Here is a 10,559-nt window from a genome sequence, read left to right on the forward strand (position 1 = left end):
GTTGAACGAGCCTCACCAGAAGTAGTAACTCTGCCTAACATTAGTGCTGACTGTTTGCTTCTCCCAGCCCTCCGACACTCTCCACTGATTCATTGTTTAGAAAATCCTCGCTTCTGTAATCCCGGCAGATTCACATTTTCCATTTCACTCTTTCATCTTGACACACTCTTGAGAGGGACAGGGTGCTGGACTCTTGCTTCCTCTCAGCTGTTTCTGAAGTACATCACATTTTTCAAAGCAAATGTTACTTTATTCCCTCTCTTCGTGTGTTGGTAAAACTGGGCTGAAAGCAGATCTCACAGATTACGGTTGTGTCCTGAACACAACACACATCATCAGCAGATGGCAGGCACAATATTTAATAAGCTAGCAGCATCAAGTAGCTGGCCATCTGGATCAAAGAAACCTGGGCTCTAGGCAAAGGAGAAATTTCTCTTCTGTTTCCTCTGAATGGCTAAAGGATTCTCCATTAGGGATTTTTTTCCAATCTAAATTGGTCCTTTTATGTCTTTTACCTAGTCTACCCCGGGAAGGAGTCATCATCTAAAAATAAGTTGTAGACACTCTCTTGCCATATTTCTAAGGGCGCATAACACGAAAGATGCCTTTCTTCCAACCCAACGTTCTCTTGCTAGAGCGGTGGCCCTCAGTCTTTACTGTAAAAAAGTTTTGGCATTGCTCTCCCACCTACCCATACAGAAACAGCCCTGGCATGGCTGCAGCTGCTTGTTTGAGAAGCCATGGCCTTAGGCATGTACCACCCACAGCTAGACCTGGCCCAAATGCACCAGAGCTCAATACCAGCTTCTGTCAGAAGGGAACTGTGCTCTGCCTACTTATGTGCCACAAAGTCATGTCTTCTCATAATGAAGTATTTCCGTGCAAACATTTTGCTCCCATACCTCACAGCACTGCTTCCCTTTGGGAGATACTTTAACCTGTTTATAACTCAGGAAGAGGGGATGTGTAGTATTAATGCATTGCTCATCCAGGATGTTTAACACTGTACCCACCACAGCTGTTCTCACCCTCTCCTAGCTCCCAAGAGACCATCCTCCTACACACAAATGCGCTCAGAAAACCATGTTCAGAGCATACCCATAGCCACATAAATTACTCTCAGATTTGTCCACATAACCCCCTAATACTTACCCAAACTTGCATGCACCATACACATATTCACACACCACATATACCCATGTACACAGTGGCTAGGCACAGAAGTTACATATAAACCAGCTTAAGCCATCAGAAACTTGTTTGAACTTGTAACAGAACAGAAGTTCAGTGCACAGAAACCAATTTGAACATGGCTGAAACTGGTTTAAGATAAACCTGGTTGAATGTAGTATCAGACTTAACTGATTTGGGTCAAACTGGTTTATGAAACTTCTGTCCCAGATCCCTTCCTGGTTTAAGTTAAATCAGAGTCCCCCAGTATCTCAGCATGCTTTGCAGCCTTGGGCTGGGCTGTACTGTCTACTCCAGCAGAGAAGGGCTGGGGGAGAGTGGGGAAGGCAGGGACTGCCCCCCCAAGCAAACCCCAGCTGGGGTCTGGGGCCAGGGAGCGGGGGTTAAACCCCTGCTTCCCCCAAGTACACAGCTGTCCTGCCCTGCTAAACTTACTGAAACTTGCTGCTGGCTCTGACTGTGGACTACAAATCCCAGAGGCACCTGAAAGCATGAAGAAGAAGTGATGAATAACCCTGCAGAGTCCTGGTGTTGTGATTCTCAACTGCAAACCCCAGAGACCTTGAGGGCAGCAGGAAGAGGAAGTGAACACACAGCCCATGTTGGCTGTGCCAGAGAACCATGCTCTAGTGCCTCCCAGCTTCTGGCCTGGGCCACTGCAGGCATGTGCCTGCATTTCCTGAATCAAAAGTGAATGTGCGATCAGGTGTTTTTCAATTAATCTCTGCAATTTAGATTTACCGGTAAAGACTGAAACAATTCAGCCTTGGGCTTTTTGACTGTCTGTACTTAGCCAATATATTATACACAATTACTCCACACATGGACCCAGAACTACACCCACAACATCTCTTCTAGCACTGAATATGTACAAACACAGCACAACCTTCTGCTATGTAGCATTTGTATCCCAACTAAAAAGAAAATGACTTTCCTACACAAGCAATAAAAAACAACTAGACATCCAATTTCATCAGTGGGAGAAGCCAAAGTCTGAATCTGCCGCAGAGTGAGGGAGCCAACTTTGCTGATGGGTGGCTTTGCTTCTGGAGCTGAATCAGCTGGCTTTTGCACAGAGAGAACTGCCAGCTAAACACAAAGGCTCCTTATAGTCTGTAGCTTGTATGGTTGAATTAAGCTGCAGAAAAAACTACTGAAAGAATATCTACTTAAATCATGCAGTGCTCCATACAGCGCCCACAGGTCACGTGAATATGCAATACACATCCCATTAGGTAAGCATGTGTACACCTTTCCGCATACCACGTACAAACCTGCAAGCAAATCTATGTGTGCACCACAAACCATATACAAACCCACCTGCAAACTCAAGTACATGCTGCAGTCATAGAAATTATAATTACGGAAGGCTTCCTAACAGAAGACAAGAGGGAACTGAGAAATAGGAGATGGCCCCTCTGTTGAGAGCAGCTAGTGAATGAGTTTTAGAGACTAAAGGCCTCCAGAGGCTCATCTGTTTCTCCAGAGTAAAACTTGTTGTTAGTTCTTCTTATTCGTGTATGCCTGTGTTTATTAAACTTGGTGGTCACGACATGCACCACACACATACCCACTTGTAAATCTCTGCACACAACACACACTGTACCTAACTCTCTTCACACGTATAGGAAACCACAGTCTTTGATAGTAGTTGAAGAAGGAGGAGAGACAGGCCTTCCAGGTATGATGATTTATGATATACAGAAGCAAGACCTCATCAGAGAATTTAGAGCCCACTTTTCATGGCACCTTGATTTGATAGAGTCTGATATATAACAGTGCCAAATCTTATGGATACTTTACAGAGCCCAAACATTTTCAAGGACAAATTAATGTATGGGCCCGCACAAGCAGTATCCAACCAGTAGTGGGGGCAATAGTTAACTAATAAATATCTCCAGGAAAAAAAGTATTTCAGGTCTTGGTAACAGTGAGAACAAGAGTGGCATTTTTGACAAACAGGGGTGTAAATCATGTTTGCCTGATATCCTGGGGCATGAGCTAACTTTAAAGATAGGTAGAAGAGGTCACTATCTACCCTAATAAAAAATTAGAGGTGGCAAAACAATTTAGGAAACAAGAAATGTTAATAAACAATTGTTTTCTATCAAAATTAGTGAATTGGCAGCATAATAAAACTTGCTGTTGGACAACAAGAGGTGAGAGGTAGTGTTTTCAGTCTGGATAAGTCACTTTTTACTTGGTTGTTTAGAAGCTCCTTGAGTGGCTTATATTTGTATGCATGCATGGTCAGCCAGCGGTTGTCAGTGATACTGCAAATTGTCTGAAGTGAATTAAAAGTGGTCAGTGACAGTCTTTTATGAAAACAGAAATGTCTTTTGGGAGCTGAATATTGGAAAAGAAAGAGAAATCAACAATGTAAAACAAAGTCAAGCACAAAGATTTCTGAAATCAAGTGCTTTGCTGCCAGAGGACCTGTTAGAAACTTCTCATTATGAATGTTCATCCACCTAGAACCTTAGCATACCCACTTCTGAAAATAACTTTTTTTAAGGTCTTGTTTCTTCTGAAAAATCTGAAAGGGAAGGATGAGAAGAAATGAGGAAGCTCCGTTGATATGGACATGTCTTTGAGCAGTAATAAATTGATACAGTTGCACAGTTATTTAAGGTGCACAAAGGAAACTGAGCACTGATGCTCTGAAAGATCTGGTCAAATGACTAGTAATCAGTAACAGAGTTTATCTTTTATTTGTGAATGCTGGCCCAGTGCAAGCAGATTTTCCTTTAGATAGTAATGAAGGAAACTTTTCAGCTTTCCTTTTTTTCACAGCAGCCTTCAAATGGAGAATGCATAAAGTCAGATTTTGCTTCTCTATTCCACTTCAGCTGATTCTGTTTTTTTACCTCTGCTACAAGTTGTTTAAATGTGGAGATCCTGCTTTAGACAGGAATGGCTTCAAGGCTAGAGAAACATACCTAAGAAATATGAGAACTCAGCAGATCACATGAACAGCTATCATCTGTGGAGAGACATAGAAGTGAACATGAAGCAAGATCATCTGATTAATAAAGAAAGCCAACACCAAATTAACTCTCAAATTGGTCAACTGTTGTAGAAAGGCTGTGCAGAACTGAAAACATTCCCTTGCAAGGTTTTATGGATAAGCATTATTAAAACCACAATGGAAATTTTTAAAATGGAGAGTTTTTTTTTAAATGTGATTGCATGATAAAGAATATATTCAACAAATTATCTCAAAGAAAATTCCTCATTATCTGAGCAAAAGTATTCAAATACATTTTTCAAGTTCTTGGAAACACAGTTAGGATGAAATTATTCCTGCTTTGAAAGCTGCCAAGTATTTTTCTATTATCCTTGACTGCACCAAAGACTTTGGTAAACAAGAGCCAATGACAATGGTTTGAAGCAAGTGAGGCAAGAGAAGGCAGCACCATCAAAAAACATTTTGTTGGATTTTTGAACATGACAGACTGTACTAGCACTGAGATGCTAGATGCTCTCTTTGATCAGTTAAAAAGAAACAAGACTCTCAGTAACTCTTCAGTAATTTGAGAGGTCATGATTATGCCAGTGGGGCAAATATGGAAAAACAAATACATCAGGAAATGCATTAGCAAGTGAATATTTTTTATCTCATGCAATGCTCATTCTTGGAACATGGTACACAAAGATACTGAAAACTGTTGCACTGCAGCTGGAGTATTTTGTGAGAGAGGTCAAAGTGTTTACACCTGTTTTGTGAAATTGGGAAATGATGTGTCAATACGTAGCCCATGTGTTTCCAAAATCATGTGTGTATGTGTATGTACCTAAGAATGACTCTAGGAGAGCAGAGGCACTCAGTTCTAGACCTTGTTTGATGAGAAAAATATTATTCATGCAGAGTGGGGTCCTTTCCATAGGAAAGACATATAGAGCACCACCTGCATTATTCTGTAGCCTACTGTTTAAGGGATTTTCTTGGAAAACAAGTGAGCTGGGCTTAAAAGAGGAATTTGAATGTGAATTTCCATTCCCTCCCTGATGAGGGAGTAAGCCATTAGATACAGGAGACCTACCTTTTGGTAGCATGTCAGGCACGTAGAGCTAGATCTGCAAGTGTAGTTCTAGCTCAGTATGGTCGTGGCTGATCATTGAGTGGCATCTGTATCCTTGAGCTAGGTCCCTAGGCAATATGTCTGCGACTTATGTAAGTGAAGACTTAGATGTTTAAGAAGGGCATTCAAAAAAACAGCATTTTGACTTTAAGGAGAGCTCATGAAAAGAGTTGAGTCTCTTAAGCCATCCATAGTAGCTGCTTACCTTTCAGCAGGAGATTCACCACCCTGCATTTTCTCTCTTGGAGTTGTGTCTTACACTAGCCCTGTTTCCTAAAATACAGCCAGTGGTGATGCCTAAAAATATTCATCCAGGTTGCAGGAGACCTGGGCTCAACTTCCTTCTGTGATTGGGGGAATTCAAACCGACAGCCTCCAGGAGAGTGCAATAACCACCAGACTGCAGGTTGTTTCATGAAAGAGTATCCTTCACCTCTCCCCTGTGAGCTGCTACACTTTGTATGGCCTATTTCAAAAGATTTGGGACAGGAAGTAGAGGAATCTCATATTTTTCAGTTAATCTGGTGAGAGCTTTCACCCCGTGTATAGGGGGAGTGGGGTGGGGAGGGAGTTGAATTCCCACCTCTGTGTGAAGGGCTGCAAACACACATTTTCAGAGAATTCCCCAACCATCATGTCACTGGTTCACAGTCTAAAGCCCATGGGTTGGCACTGAGTGAGCAAAGAGATTTTAGTCAGCTTGCCAAACTGTAATGGTGGCAGCAATCAAAAATGTGGGGAATCAGCCATAGTCACTGACAATTAGTGGCAGAGGAAGCAGCAGCAGTGGCTGGTTCACAAACAGCAGCCTGCCTTTGGAATGAGCCACCCTTGCTAAAAAGTTGCCAACCCTGCTATGGGCTATTTCAGGACAGAGCTTTCAAACTCTTTCCTTGAGGCTCTTGCACTCTCCATGTCATAAAGGGCTATTGGATCGAGGAGAGGAGTGCCCTACTTTTTATCCAAAAACCTAGAAATATGAGCACTCACCAGCAGTGCCCCGGTGAATTCCTTCATGCCACCAAGAAGATCCCAACGCACTTTTTCCATCTCCTGTGAGATCTTATTCCAGAGGGAGCATGACTCTTTAGGCTAAGAGGGCTCCAATCGATCATGGGGAGATCCTGGTTCTGGTTCTGGTTCTGGTTCTGGCACCATCCTTGTGTACAATAGGTTGGTGCCTTGAGTCCTCACCCAGGATGAAGACAACCATTGTCCAACTCTCCATGCAGCTTGAAAGGATTTAAACCTACACTGCTTAGCACCCAGGAAAGGCCTGCAAGGTTATAGCCTCCAAGTCTCTTCTCGGGTAACAGGCATGCTCACTCATTCTTGGTGAAGCTGTTATACTTTGAGAGAGAAAGATTATACACTAAGCTGGCTGCATGGGCTATAGCATTTTTATGGACTATATTCCACCAGGCTGTAAGGGTTGAATTTGGAAGGAAGTAGGTTTATATGGTGCCTGAGGCACTCTGTCCTAGACATCTAATTGGGTACATAAATGGAGCAGTTAAATGAGAAGCGTGCCCAGACCATGGCTGAGTGTTAGTGGGCAGAGCTTATTAATAGCCAAGGCCTTATCAGACCTTTGAACTTCACTAACTAGAGGCAGAAGACCAAGGGTAAAATAACTGTAATTAGAGGTCAGGTCTCTGATAATGAAAAAGCAGAGCTAGTAGGCTGGTAGCCCTCCCTGAGTGGATCATCAGTTGCTGGTGTGCAGAGACTACTACTTCCGACTCTTTTTTTTTTTTTTTAATTATAAGTTTTGAGAGTTTTGGTGCATTTCTTAAAACTCCAGCTCCTAAAACCAGGAATCTTGGCTTTCATTTATTTTAATGAATTGTTTTTGCTATCAAATGTCTAGAAAAAAGCTTGAAAACATGAATCCAGTCCCTAAGAGGCTCAGGAATCAGAGGGCAAAGAGAAAGAATCATAATACATTATTCTAACCCATCTCTTTCCCGCACAACATGTCTCCCCAAAATCTCGTGGCTGTTGAAGTGTCAAGGTTGGTAGTTCTGGGGGAAGTTGCTTACGCTGGTCCATGTTTGCCAGCACAGCTCTGGTAGGCTGGAAGATCCTTCTTGCTGGCACTCTGGCTATTCTAGGGTGCACTTTTTTTTTCTCTTTTTTGTCTCCTATGTACTTGGAGGCAGTGTCAGAAGACTGTGAGGGGAAGAGGTGCTGTTAGTCCTAGGTAAAGAAAGATTAATTCTGCACAGACTTGGGTCTTGAAGGAACCATATTTAGAGCTTAATAGTTAAAGCCTCTGAGACCATTAAGTATGGTAGGAAAAAATATGGTACCTCTGAGTATCAGACCCTTAAAGGCGTTCAGACATGGCACTGAGGGAAACAGTCCATCCTTTACTCCATTAGACTGAGGAGGGATGTTAATTTTGGAGTACCTGAGGCTAGGCTGTGGGGGCTGGCTGGGATTTGCCATGTGCTCTATATATACAGTGGAAGGATAAACTTGGAAGTACCTTCTTTGGTAACTGTTTCCTCCCTTCTGATGATGGGTCTGTGTTAACCCACCCTTGTGTTGCCTCATTCCCTTCCTACCTTTACTCCATAAGAAGGCATGTGTCTGATTCCAGGTCAGGCTTCAGCAATTCACAGTCCTGGAAGCTGGGAGATGGGAAATAAAGTCCAGAAGATAAATGGTGCCTTTTAGTCTTTTCTGAGTGTCCCAGAGACTGAAATCTGGCTTTGTTGTTTGAAGGCTGACAGTCCTACCTCTGCACAATGTTCCCCAGAGACAAATGCATAAACTATCCATAAACTTTCCTCATGTATCAGGTTCCAACAGAAAGGGATCCAAAAAGGCTTTTAGAGGAGGGATTTCTGCTGTCTGACTATTGCTTGGCATGAGGAACACAAAATGCTTTTCATGGAAAGAGAACCCACATCTCTGCCTCCAAAACAGTAAAACCCAATACCCACTGCTGAACAGCAAAGTGTATCCAGGGAGGAGATGTGGTGTGAGAGGGAATCCCTTAAGATGCAGCTCCTCCTGAGATAACAGCTGGGGCCCTAATTCTGAGTTTTACTGCTGCTTTTAAAGGGACCGTAAGGTATGGTTTTGTGGTGAGAGCAGGGAGATGGGACTCCTGGGTTCTCTTCTTGATTGTGCCGCTCTCTCCAACTGGGGCTGCCTTGTGTACTGCAAGCACCTCCTCCTGGTTCAATATATTTGGACTGCTTTTCCAAAGCAATGCTGCTTTATGTTAGACAAATCATTTTTTCTCCGTGCTTCCTTTGCACCCATGTGCTCTCTTTCTCTCAGAGGGTGGGAATGATATTTGCCTTCCTGGGGACATTGGCTAAGGATATCTGTTGTGTTGGCAGTGGTATATGCATGGCTTTCCATCCTGCCTTGTAGGGCACTGAAAGCATGCTACTAATGTCTTGCCTTCATCTAGTAAGAATTTTGTGCCAGTTGCAGATGGGGTGGGGGGGAAGGGGGATATAGCAGCATTTTTTAAGTAGATGATTCAGCAATCCCTGTCAAGGAAGGAATTAAATCTGGGATCTGCTGGTGTGTTGAGACTAATTATGGGAGATGAGGGCTACCTAGTTCATCCATGGGTATTGTGGAGGAGAGCCACCTGAAAATTAAACCTGCTGGAGATAGATAGCTTAAGAGCTGGTGGAAACACCCCAGGGTGGTTCCATGGCCTCATTTTTGGGTTTGGCACATGCAGAAAAGGAGGTGGGTGTGCAGGCAATGTTTCTTGGCACTTCATCTGAACAATGTAGATGTGCTATTGACCATACCCTTTGGCATCCCCCCCATTCAAGTTACATACTAATCACAGCTGGAAGCCTCAAAAGAAATAACCGTACTTTTACAGATGAAGAGAGGGCATGCCTTCTTCTGAAGTAACTAACATTTTTCACAGTCCCAGAGGCCAGACACCAGACTAGATGGACCTTTAATCTTTTCTGGTATACCAGGGAACCAGGGCTTGTAGACTAGCTGGGCCACTGTCTGTTCGAATCAATAGATCTAATTTGTATGGCAAGCAGGTGGGATACAGTCTTGGATGGCTTGTTGGTCTATACTGATCTGGCAAGTTGTTTATGTCCATGTACAAGCGGGGCTTTTTAGGAAATTGGTGCTATGGGCCAAGAATGCAATAGCCTGCCAAAGAGTTTAAGCTCCAAGGTATAGTGGACCAAATGTCTTTGAATAAGGTCCCAGAGGCTTGGTAATGATCTAGGAAGAATGTAATGGCCTTTATCTACAAAATTTTCCCAGCTGCTACATTACAGGGGCCATATCAGACACTGTCACAGATAGCAAAGCTCCCTTCTCTCTTCAGAGGCACTGTTCAGAGTTTAGAATTAGGATGAAACTCATCTCTTCCAAGGCAGAACTTAATAACAGTTGTTTAATTAGAGGCTGATATATCAGCCATCACAGGAATATGTGGGAGGATGGATTAAGCTTGGGAGCCAGGAAGCAAGTGGCTGACAGGATACAGGACAAAGCCATTTTTGCCAGTCCCACTAGTGAGAAATTATTCACCCTCTTCAGTTGTGTAGTGCATCAACCAATGGGTCCACGCATATGTTTAATTCTGAGGAGAATGAAATAGGAGAATCAAGGCTCCCTCTGATCCTCCACACCCAGGAGCCACCCACTTGCCTTATTCCTATACATTTCATATGTAAAATGACTTCTGTAGCCTGGCTTGTGCAAAGATTGTGTGTGTATGTGTGTGTGTGTGTATGTGTGAATGGAAAGCTGGAGGAAGGTTATTTCTGTGTGGAACACTGTCTCACTTCAGGGACTGTTTGTTACATGTTTCATATGTCAATGGAGGGGGGTAGGTCCCTGGTCACCACCTCTAGGTGCTACCTCCATAGAAATAATAGAAACATGATATGCATCTCTCTTAATACATTCACACAAGGGGCAAAGTTGAACCTATACAGTCACTCCCAAGGCACATCCACTGTGCCAAAAGGGATCCCACAAGTAAAGCATGGCCTACCCACTCTGCACATGAGCAGATGTAATGTAGCTGCCCTTAGTGTGATCCCAGGAGTTCCTACTGGCACGTGCCAGGAGCTGCAGTAGGACTGACTGCATTGTGTTCTTTTGGATCATGCTGTTGCAGAGCTGGTGTGCTATGCTCCTAAATGCAATTGTTTGACACTGTCAGGCCAATGGCACTTTATTGTGCATCAGCAGATGCATGACAAATAGGTCCAAGGAGGTGATACTTCCCCTCTATCGGGCGCTGGTCAGACCGCAGCTGGAGTACTGCGT

This window comes from Crocodylus porosus, unplaced genomic scaffold (assembly GCF_001723895.1).
Source record: "Crocodylus porosus isolate Cpor-Errol unplaced genomic scaffold, CroPor_comp1, whole genome shotgun sequence".
In the NCBI taxonomy this organism is placed as follows: domain Eukaryota; kingdom Metazoa; phylum Chordata; order Crocodylia; family Crocodylidae; genus Crocodylus; species Crocodylus porosus.